This window comes from Arachis ipaensis, chromosome B09 (genome assembly GCF_000816755.2).
Source record: "Arachis ipaensis cultivar K30076 chromosome B09, Araip1.1, whole genome shotgun sequence".
Lineage (NCBI taxonomy): Eukaryota > Viridiplantae > Streptophyta > Magnoliopsida > Fabales > Fabaceae > Arachis > Arachis ipaensis.
Genome location: NC_029793.2, coordinates 19,927,062 through 19,939,543, shown reverse-complemented (window position 1 = coordinate 19,939,543; position 12,482 = coordinate 19,927,062). Strand labels below are relative to the sequence as shown.

At 33.6% G+C, this 12,482-nt stretch overlaps 2 long non-coding RNA genes across 2 annotated transcripts; both read right to left on the bottom strand.

Annotated features, from left to right (window-relative positions):
- Positions 234–2,181, bottom strand: LOC110266590. The gene is made up of 3 exons (XR_002354011.1): positions 2,094–2,181; positions 747–845; positions 234–355 (listed from the first exon to the last, which is right to left on the bottom strand). It is a non-coding gene; the product is annotated as an uncharacterized LOC110266590 (long non-coding RNA).
- On the bottom strand, positions 2,866–4,006 carry LOC110267273. The gene is made up of 3 exons (XR_002354700.1): positions 3,970–4,006; positions 3,745–3,835; positions 2,866–2,924 (listed from the first exon to the last, which is right to left on the bottom strand). It is a non-coding gene; the product is annotated as an uncharacterized LOC110267273 (long non-coding RNA).

The following is a 12,482-nucleotide window of genomic DNA, read 5'->3' as shown; positions in this document are numbered from 1 at the left end:
TCCGCCAGACCCAAAATGTCTGCAATTTCCATTCTTACACCATCCCATTGCAGTTCGCACTACAACAGCAACAATAGCAGAAGTGAAGAAGACACGCCACCTAAATTAACTCCTCCACCTTCAAGAGCATAGGAAACAAATCAAAACAAAAATATATATGATGAATGATTTACCATGTTTCCCCTTCTAATAAAAAAGAGCCATGTCACTAAGAATTTCTTGCCAAGACGTTACCTCTTCTAATGCAAACAATACACCACCAACAGGAGCTCTAAATGCAGCAGAAACTCCTGTTGCAGACCCACAAGTTACCAGATCTCGACGATCTCGATCACTTTTGAATACTTGAAACCATCTTGAATTTATATGATACTTGGTGGAACCATCCTACTCAAGATACGACACCAACAGATTATATCAGTTTATATCAGTTTCTTCCATATAAAATACATATTCAGTGAAAATCACACAAAAATAATCTTAAAAGAGTAATGCACAGTAACACAGAGGATAATTCAGGTAATATAATGTGCAAGTGTTAATAAATTATAAAGCAAGGTTCATTTAAATGGTCAGTTAAAATACAATGGACACTTCATGTGGTGTTGCCACCATATTTTAGCCTCTTTATTTAAGAAAACAAAGCATTGAAAGGACATACTAAAAGATCTAACACATACTATGTGAATATTGTACTTTTAACATACCATTTAGATACTATCATATATTGAGTAGTACATACTTACTTGTCCAAGCAAAGAAGCAATACAAGCACTAGTATGGACAAGAGGACCCTCTTTACCTAAAGCAAGGGCTCCTCCCACTGATCCAATGCTGCCAAATATCTGAACATGAGAAAAATCCTTGCATTTAATAAACAGCTATGTATTTCTAAAGGAAAAAGTTTGGTAACAAAAAATTTTCAGCCATAATTAGCCAAAATTTTCCATAATTTACTTCATTTATATAACTTAATAATATTTTAATTTTCTATCTCACTCTCTTATCAATCTACTTATCATATTCTTATTAGCCCCACTTATTAATGATATTAATTATAATATCATATTCCTAACTATTAGTCATTCTTATAATTACTATTTATATTTCCTTTTATAATTTGAATGTTATAATGTCATATAATTCTCTCTCCCATGCTTAATAATTATATTGTACTAACTAAGTTCATACACATAGCATTCATAAGTTCATATACGTAACATCCATAATTACATATAACTAACATCTAAAATTTAAATTCATGTTTATTAGATATTAAATTTTTAGTTATTACATAAGTAACTATCAAATTAACACAGATGTTTTTAAATTTTTTCATAATTGAATTTGAAAAAATGTCAAATTCTTAAACTAATTTATTCAATTGATAAATTTACTCATAACATCCATAAATTTATACGCATAACATCGATAATTTCATATTAATAACATCCATAATTTTGTACTCATAATATTCAAAATTTCATACATATGATGTCTATAATTAATAAAATTTTTATAATTAATATTACCAAATTTTAAACTATGCGTCTTATTGTATTTTTCAAATTATCTCATATGTGCACTAATAGGTCATGATTTTAATTATTATAATATTTTTTATTTAATTTTCATATGTATTCTTATTTATTGATTTTAATATGATGAGTTAATAATTATTTTTAAAAATTTATTTTTTAATTTTTTTATATCTTATCTTTTATTTTTTATTTTCTAATAGTTTATATGTAAAATATGAGTTGTGCAGTAGAAGTTTTTAAAATTTTTAAATTTAACCTCCATAATTTCTGCAGAAAAATTGTATTTTAATGGGTAATAATGTGAGTGAGGAATTTTAGGGATTTAATTTGGAAGAAACTGAAATTGATTTTGGAAAGAACATTAATGACTCAAGCATACAGAAAAATAGTGGGTGATAAGGAGAGTAAGTGATAAGAAGGTGTATATCACTTGCTTATCAAGAGAATGAGAATTTTTATATGACATTTTTATATTGTAATTAATCTTTGGCTACCTAGCACTCCTCATTTCTAAAACTTAAAAAAGCAAAATAATCAATGCAACCTTCTGACCTTTCCAATCAAAGTTCTCAGAAGAAGAATCCCATGAATATCAACCCCTGAACATTATTCAGCATCCACACTATCAGCATACAAAGGATTTTTGTGCAAGCTGGAGTTGCAATAAAGCAGGGAATATCATAGCTGTTTGAACATCCAAATAAAAAAAATCAGCAAATATGTATGTACTATGCAGTATATTCTAATTTTTCAGATCATAAAATCGAGCACACTAATATTTATTACAAGTTACTCACAGTAAAATTGCCTAATGTTTGCTTTCCTTTACTATTATAACCCTAACTTTTATAAATTTCTATTATTGATTGAAAGAATACAATTATTTTAAAAACTTAATGAGAAAGCTAACAAATAGCCCTAGAGTAAAAATAAATACAAGCTAGTATGTATATGTTAACTAAAAATAAGAATTATGATAGAAGTTTGAAATCAATAGTGAAAAACCATTTAAGAACAATTAACAGTAAAAATAATTAACAGCTAAATCAGTAAAAAATTTCAACAACATCACTAAAGATGAATAAGAGGCTCTGCACACCAAAATCAAAATAATTCAATCTTAACAGGAACAATCTTCAATCCCAATCAAGCTAATTTTAGCATTTTAATATTTTCAAAAATGCAGTTTCGTAAACTTGACATCACAAGCTGTTATTGATTTAAAGAAAATAGAAAAAGTTGGTGAATATGATAAAAAAAAGTAGTTAAATGTAATGGAATTTCGGTAAGTTCAACCTTTGTTTTTGAAGATGTAGAGGATTCCCCACCACCAGTCATCTGACCAAGCCCATTTTTGTGGATCTCCATGTGCAATGCTGGGACCTGAGACACACAGTTCACAGAGACTGGTTAGAATAGAAGTGATACAATGGCAAATAGGTTAAATATAATCATAAGTAACAGAAACAAAAATGGGAAGAACTTAAACTTACCTTTAGCAAAATCTATTCTAAAAACACAGAAGTTGATATATGGCTAATAACATGTTAATCAAGACTGCAACATTAGAAGAACAATTTTCATCATCTATGGTGAACCAAAATGATTCCAACTACAAGATGATTAGGAACAAAAAAACTACATATTTTGCTCTGATCAGACAAATCTAAAGGTAAACTTCTGATGCCAATGATCCAATTTTGATTGCTTTAATAGAAAGCGTCCCCAATGTTTAACCTTAACATATTAGCTGCGACAGAAAATATCCGAATCATCTGGCATAGTATTAAAAAACATACATGCACTTTTGATTCTTTTTCCTTCGTATTTTTCCAAGTCAACAACAAGACTAGTTAAATATATATATAAAAAAGCAAATCTGAAAAATTCAACCAAAAACTCAAAATCTCAGATCTTATTGAGAGATAAACAAAAAAAATCAAAATCTAAGATCTTATTGAGAGATAAACCCTTCGTTAAACAGCAGAAACGTGACCAGCAACAGGAAGCTAATTTTAGATACAACTGCAAGGCAAAAGCTATTCCATTACCTTATTAGTAACTTCTAAGGACTTCTTATAAAGCTCATTCTCAGGATCCTACAGTTTCATAATCAACAAATAAGTTACCCATGGATGTATAAGCAAAGAATGAAATCTATCAGGAAGAATTAAATATAAAGAAGAATAGGTGAACACATTACCTCATCAAGAGCTCTCTAGAAACACTCACGTGCCTTGTCAAAATTAACCTTTGCAGCGTCAAATTTATGGAAGCTTTTTCCCAGCTTCTGACTGCAATTCAGAAGGAGGAACATACAAGAACAAGTTAATTGATAGTTTATTATCTTAGCAGAAAGATTTATCAACATACCCAAACAAACCAAACATCTTTTTTCCGTCTCCACTTTATAAAAATCTAGTTTTACCTTAACCAGACATCTAGGATGTAGAGCAATTTCGTTTGTAGATACTGTGAATCAATCAACTGCTATGAGCCTCAAAAGCGGATCTCCTCCAACTACCTGCGTCATAAATTTCCATGTTCATAACATTCAGCCAAAACCAAAAAATATACATCAAACATATGCACAAGTAGATAAAGATATATTTTAAACTGATATGTTCGGCTTTAGATTTAATTAATATATTCCTCTAACTCTCCAAGAACTAATAGAGCATAAGCATTTAGGATATGCATATAGAGAGAATCAGAACACTAAACAAAGACATGACATCTACAACTCTGTTTAATCAAAGTTTACACTATTCCATTCCTAAACTTAAAACCCTAAATGCTACATTCATTTCATTTCAACATCATCCAAAGTATTACTGACCCTAATATCCCTGGAAAGGGAATGTGAGCAGAAGTCACCGGTGTAGGTCCGATCCGAGGCTGAAGCTGATGCCGCCGCATTCAACGAAGCAGACGCCTTGCCTCCTCTCTTAGCCGCTATTACCGCCTTCTTCTGCGCGGCCTTTTTCTTGCTGGCGTTGGACACCATATGTAATAACTGATTTCTGCAAATAGCATCAACACATCAAATCCACTGAATAATCAGCAACCAATAATGTAGCAAGCAAAGCTAGAAAAATTAAAAAATGAAAAGCATTAGATGCAAACCTTGGATCTGAGATTTGAGAAGATAAGAATAGATCTAGGTTGGTGTATTGTGTAATCGGAGGAAGAGTGAGAAGAACCCGATCTGGTGGTTAGGGTTTGAAGCAGCGATGGAGGGCGGCACTAGGACGGTGGCGGCGACACAACTTGAAGAAGAGAGAAGAGATGGAGGCTTAGGGCTTTCTGGGTCTGGGTCACGAGGAGGAGATGAGGAAGACGAAGACGACAGTAGCCAAGCTCGACGGAAGCGCGATAAATCTCTGGGGTTAGGGTTGGAGACTTGGAGGCGCCATAGGGTTAGGGTTGGAGGTATGCAACAAGGTTGGGTTGATGGGCAAGGGTTGGGTGTGAGGGTTGAGAAACAGCTATAGGGTTCGACAGAAAGAGGGTCGGGTGCGAGGGTTAGAGGAAGGGCATGGGTGCGACGGTCATTGGCTAATTACACAGATGACGATGAAGGCGATGAAGATGAACGATGAAGATGACAATGAACGATGAAGGCAGGATTCGAAAGTGAAGATGAAGAAGATGGCACGACTTCACTTTTAGGGTTAAAAGTGAATTTGGTAACAATGTAAAATTAGTGTGCTGTTGTTATCACGTTAAGGGTTAAAATTAAAAACTTAGAAAAAAAAGAGTAAAGTATGAAAAAAAATGGGTGAAAAACTAAATTTTGGGGGAGGAAACTCTATCGGCACATTTTTGTACGGGTGTCAAAATAAATACAGGATATGGGCACGATTTAAAAAGTTGACCATTGAAAGACAAACTAGCGACGCTTTTCAAGCATGCCGGTTTCCCTCGAAAAGCGTGGCAAAAAAAAGAGTGGCCAAATTTCAAATCAATGGCCACCTTCGTAAAAGCATGCCGGTTTTCCTTTGTGGCCACGCTTTTCAAGCGTGGCAATAAAAAAGTGTGGCCAAATTTCAAATAAGTGGCCACCCTAGTAAAAGTGTGCCGATTTCCCTCTATGGCCACCCTTTTCAAGCGTGGCAAAAAAAGCATGGAGAAATCACAAATTAGTAGCCACCCTCGCAAAAGCGTGGCTATTGACCACTTTTGGGCACGCTTTAAAAGCGTAGCAAGAAAAAAGTGTGCCGACAGGCCTTTTTTCTTGTAGTAAAAAAAAGGGTATTTACAAAATTATTTTAATAGCGTTAATGCTTTGTTTGTTTTGTCTAACAATGATAAGCTTTCATGGTTATTAAATTTATTTAGATCTTTCGTGGTTAATCTTGTCAGCACCAAATCTTTCGTGGTCAGAAATAGTTATTTACTCTATAGTTTTTGGTTGAAAAGATTCGGTGATCATCATTATTGACAGTAGATATTTCCCACTATATAAATAGGCACTTATTTTAATAAAGTTGTTAAAAATATTTTTTTGAATATATTTTTGTTTAATGATACTTTAAAAGCGTGACTTATAGAAAAAAAATAACGATTTAAGGAAACAACAATTCTTTTAAATAAATATAATATTTTTATAACATATCAAAATCAAATCTTACAATCTATTATCTGATAGTTAAAAGAAAATATCTTTATATGATGATAATTATAAAATTTTTATTGAAGTATCCACTTTTTAAATTATAAAAAAAAAGATAAAATATCATTTTTGTATTAATATTTGAGTAATTATCAATTTTGTCTTTAATTTCTTTTTATTTTCTGTGTCAAAACTATCAATAAAACAATTTAATATTATCCTACGATTAACTTAACAAAAATTACTAATAAAGGTGGTGACATGTATATTAGTAAATGTTGTATGTGACAATCTCTTATAATATTATTGTAACACTCTACCACACAGAGTCTTATGCTTAAGTTATAAAATAGAGGTGGTAAGGTATTACGATCTTTAAAAGTAAGATAAAATATTATATATACTATAGTTAAAAGGAGGTCTATCTAGGAGCCTTGAAGAAAGTCATTGAACGAAAAACAAGCAGAACAACGCAACACTCACAATTGGATAAGAGTATAAAGGTAGATACGATTGAGCAGAAAAGATAATATATGTATAATCAGAGTTTCAAAAATATACATATATAAATTTAAATAAAATACAATCCTGAGTCCCAAGAGTTCTTCGTTTCCACAGAGTCTCTAGAATACGCAGTGTGGTGTTTCCCAACCTGCATTTAAAAAATAACAACACGTCTGGAATGAGAATCGGAAGCTCTCAGTATGGTAGTGGTGCCCACATACATAATATATAAGGTCCTGAGAAAGCCGAAGGCGATCTTAGAACTTCTGACGTTAGATTCAAACTTAAAGCTAACATTGAAAATCATAAACAGGGTAGGCTATCTAAGGTTTTAGATTATATCTCAATTTCTAACTTAAACCCTAATCTCCTCCTTCCTCCAACCCTCCAAAGCTCTAGTGCACAGATAAAAAATACAGACAAAGCAAGCACAAGTAGAATACAGTTACAACAAGTAGCAAATTTAGCAAGTAGGCGTGATAATCACATAGGCAAGCCAGATTAATGCACAAACACACAAAACAAACATATGCATATGATGTATGCCTGTCCTATGGCTGATGATATCATTTGTCAATTATATAACTAACCCGACATGTCCTGGTAGCTAACCATGGACAGAAACACCCATTGCGAAGCAAGTGGATTTGAGCTACAACCCTCTTACTACTACCCGCTTAACCCATTCTGAGATGAACGCGTGGCCGCTGACGGCTCGTCAATCGGAGCTCCGGATTAAAAGTTATGGACGATTGAAATTGAAAGTGGAAGGGTTAGGGTTCAACGCTGATTGCTCCCTCCATCAACGTGTTTCAGGCCATTTGGGGAAGAAGAGTGCAAGTCTTGGTTTTTATATAATGGACCTTGGGTTCGGTTTGGATCCGGTCCAACCAGTTCGGCCCGTTCGGTCTAATTTTGAGTCAAAAACTTTAAAATTAGTATCAAAATTCATATTTTAATTTTTTTAATAATAATTAATTTATTGATTAATTATTTACTAATTATTCAAAATTTACAATTATTATTGAGAATAAATTTTAAAAAATAGTTAAAAGCCAATAAAATAAAAAATAAAAAATAAAGAATTAACTTATAAAAGATTTATAGTATCATAGTTTGAATTTCACATCGGCATAATATTTCTATTTCTATATGAACATATTTTTTTAATAAAAAAATTGAATAAAATATTATTTAATTTTTAATGTTTAAATTAAATTTTATTTTTATTTTTAACGTTTGAAATGTCTTATTTTTAATCTAAATATTTTATTTTATTTTAGTCCTTTAGTCAAAATTAAATTTTTCTTTTAAAAAATACTCGTTTAACCTTTATTTTTATTTTTTTATTCTATTATTTTCTCTCTCAAATCATTATAACAACCACCATAATATTACAATTATTTGTTGTTATCTAAAAGAAAATTATAACGAAAGAAATGATATTTTTGGAAAAAAAATTAAATTAAAGAACTAAAATAGAAAGAAATAAAATGTTTGAGATAAAAATAAGATATTTTAAATATTATTAGAAATAAAATTAAGATTTAGTCTAGAAAGATGTTAACCAGCTGATTATTTTATCCGATGTTAACTACCGGAAGATTTTGCGACGGAGTTTGCAATCAATACGACTAAAATAAGAGGTTGGTTATTAACAGATTTTCCAACGGTAATTTTGGCGCCTTATAATGTTGTGTGGCGCTCATTTACTATCGGATTTTTTTTTCCGGTAAATCCGATTGTATGCTTTTTTTTTTTTGCACAATTAGTAGTCAAATTCAATTTTTTTTACAAAATTAGTGCACAAATTCTAAATACCAGAAATCAATTAATGATTTTATTAAATATCAAGGGTATGAATATAATAAAAAGTCAAAAAAGTAAAATACAATAAAATAGACATAAAATAAATAAAATTCCTAAACTCTACAGATCCCGGTAATCATCGTCGTCGTTGTCTTCCCCCTGCTAAGGCGACGGACTAGGTGGTGATGTCGGTGCCCCACCAGCAGTGTCGCTACCCCCAGCGTGCATCTGCTTGTTGTACACTGCCATCTGGTTTCGCAAATGCTCTAGCCGTTCCAGGTCCTCCCTCAGCTCCAGCCTGAGGGAAATGGTGTCTCCCATGCGCGCAAGAAGCTCATTGTACCTTTCCTCAGATTGATGAGCTTGTTGGTGAAGCTCCCATGTGAGCTTCTGCACCTACTCTCTCAAATCGACGACTTCCTTGGGATCGGCAGGACTGGTGGCAGAGGCAGAGACAAATGAAGCTGCCAATGTGGAGGTGCGGAGGCCGCTGGCGACGAACGATCCCAACCCGTAGACGCGATTCATGTAGTGCTCAGAGCCAGAGTCGCGCCAAACCCTATCAGGATCGATGACTGAGGCATCAGAGTCGGGGTCGTTCCCACTAGGCTAAGATTTCTGGATCGCATCCTCCAATTTCTGTATGTAGTTCTCTTGTGTAGCACATGTTGTAATTAGGATGATGACAGTTAATTGACTTTAAACCGAATACATTTCAAACTTAGAATTAATTGAAAACTCACATAATGAGCCATAGACCATTCATCAGCAAATCTTTTCTTGTTGGCCTTCAAAGTATGAGTATACTTGAAGGTCTCTGCCAATGTCGCTGCACGCTCCAACAACTTAGACTACACATATTGAAACCAAGTAATAAAATAAATCAAGTAACAATCAATTCAAGTAATAATTAAAAATTAGCAAACTACATACCAGCCTACTCTTCATCTTCATGAAAGTTGCCGACCCACCGGTATACTTCGACGACCTCGGTGAAGCCCTGTTAGCTCTGTTCGTCAAATGGAGACGCCTAAACCCCTCATCAGTATTAAAATGGACGTTTAGTGCCCTCTTAATATCTGGACAGATCTAAATCGTGAGGCCGCACCCCTCACGAACATCCTGCATCATCTACTGAGGTCGTCTAGCTATCCGGTGGTCGTAGATCTTCCTAATCATGAGATCATCTTTCCTATCCCATATAAATTTCTCCTGCACAAAGTAATTCAACAACATTAGTTAGCTGAAATAATTTACAGTTAATTCAACAACATTGGGTTCTTACCGCCCACTTCTGAAATCATCGCTCCTTGGTCTCAACAGGGATCTTCGTGTAGCTCGGCTAAAGGTTGTCATACATGGACTTAATCACATTAAAGATCTCCTGTGTACATGCATTGTTGTTTGGTGCAAACCTATCAACGAAAAAAACTTAAGTTTAGCAAACACATAAAAACATATAAAACTTAACAAATTCAAAATAGATTGCGAATAAAATACATTAAAATAGTACTCTTGCCTGCATGCCATCAAGACGAATCCTCATCCATTTAACGGACGATGGTGGAAGGGCATCTGACTAGGACGCATTAGAGGATTCCGGCACCATGGTCTCTGTCGCTGGAGTTTGAGGGGGCGTAGCAGAAGGAACCACGTAGTTGGGGTTCGGAACCATGATAAACTGCTGGTCCAGTGGACCCGCCTGTGATGTCACACGGGTCGACGGGATAGTCAAGGTAGAGGGCGATGACTGAGAAGTCCCTGGGACATCGGTAGAAACCCCCCTTCTACTATGACCACGAGGCCGACTTATGACACCTCTGCTACTTGTCGTCATATCTGCAAAGAGAATACCAATTAACACTAATCAGCATATACAACACAAATCCTTCAACATTTATATTATTTCAAAAAAATTTGACATAACCTCCCCTAAAATTGGCCATATATCCACCTTTATAGTTCCCATAAATCTAACTAACCTCAATCCACAACATCAGTCAAAACTCAATTAATTTCACCAAATCTAAAAATATTAATACACATACAAAAGACAATAACAATTTACAATGAATTTGTGCAAAAGTAAAATTTTAAAGTGTGATATGTAGTAATATAAAGTAAGTTCACAAACAAACCAATGTGACATTATATCACTACATACACACCAAAAAATTAATTATTGCAAGAGGCATATTATTGAACACTTGGCATTCAAAAGCATCAAATATATCAAATAACACAACCAGGTATTCTTTCAACTCTAGTTGACAAGAAGTCAACATTAACAATATACTAGCTGTAGTAATTCACAACATTTCTAGGAGAATATCCAAACAATAATTTTAATCGATCAATTCATTTACAATTTCAAACACTTTTCAACAACTTAAAACCTAATACTTTAAATCTAACCTATCTTAACAACGTAAATTCTCTAAAACTAAAAATTAAATCTAACTCGAGCATAATACTAATTAACAACTAAAACATATAATAATACTAAGGATAACTAAAACAAAAATTGATATCGATATTAAAATAAAGAAGAACATGGAATGTAGGAGTAGAAAAGAGAACAGAGAAGAGGGTGGCAATAACAGCGGCAGTAGGGGTGACAGTAACAGCGGCAACAGGGGCGGCAGTAACGACGATAGCAACAATGATAGCAGCGATGGGAGAATGTTGGAGAGATGGCGCTGTTGGTGGCGGCTGGTAGAGGTGGATGGCGCGGTGAGATGAAGATGGGGCTGCCAAAGAAGATGTCGAGGGAGAGGGTTAGAGAGAGAGTGGGTTGCAGAGGGTGAGGGGAGAGGAGGTGGCGAAAGTGGGCTGCAGAGGGGTTGCTGGCAATGGCAGGGCTGACAGAGCAGTGGGGAGAGGGTAGAGAGAGAAAGGGGAATTCAAAATGAAGGGGGAAAGGGTTCGCGTTTCAAATTTTAGGGCTCGTTACCGTCGGATTTATTGCAGATAAATCCGACGGTAATATTTTGCGGGTGACCAAAATGCTGCGTCACACTAAATTGAGTTACCGTCAGATCTATCTGACGGTAACGAATCCACGCCAAGTTTCCCATTTTCCCTCCAATTATTACCAGCGACTTTATCATCGGAATAGCAAATCTAACAGTAAATGTTTGACACGACGAAATACTTTCAATTTTTGCCTGTAAATCCGACGGTAACACGCGACGCTAAATCCGACGAAAAATCTGATGGTACTCAGCAATTTTCTTGTAGTAAAAGTTACACGTATGTACACACGCTCTTCTTCTTCGTATGCGGCGTCGTCTTTTCCTTCTTCATTTGCATATTTTTTTCTTCCTTCTCCTTTTGTTACGTCTTCTTATCTTTCTCGTTCCTCTTTTTCCGCATTATTATTCATCTTTTTCTTCTTCTTTGTTCTGCTTTTCTTTTCTTTTTTTCCTTTTTTGTTCTCTCTCAAAAAAGAACAATAAGAAAAGGAAAGAAAAATCTATTGATGTAATAATATTCTAATTTTTATCATGAATAACTTATTAATTATCACTTTAGAAATTCAATGAAATAAAAAATAGATATGTTGCATATTTTTTTCTTCCTTCTCCTTTTGTTACGTCTTCTTATCTTTCTCGTTCCTCTTTTTCCGCATTATTATTCATCTTTTTCTTCTTCTTTGTTCTGCTTTTCTTTTCTATTTTTCCTTTTTTGTTCTCTCTCAAAAAAGAACAATAAGAAAAGGAAAGAAAAATCTAGGGATGTAGCAATATTCTAATTTTTATCATGAATAACTTATTAATTATCACTTTAGAAATTTAATGAAATAAAAGATAGATATGTAAAGTAAAAAAAGAATGTGTGTGTGTGTTTTTTTATCATAGATATTATGTTATAGTTGAAAATTTGTGTGTTTTATCAAAGATATTGTCATAGTTAAAAATTTTGATATTATTTTTTTGTTTTATATTTTTTTCAAATAATACTTCATCTTCTTCTTGTATCCTCTCATAAATTTTTTTGTTTATTAATTAAGG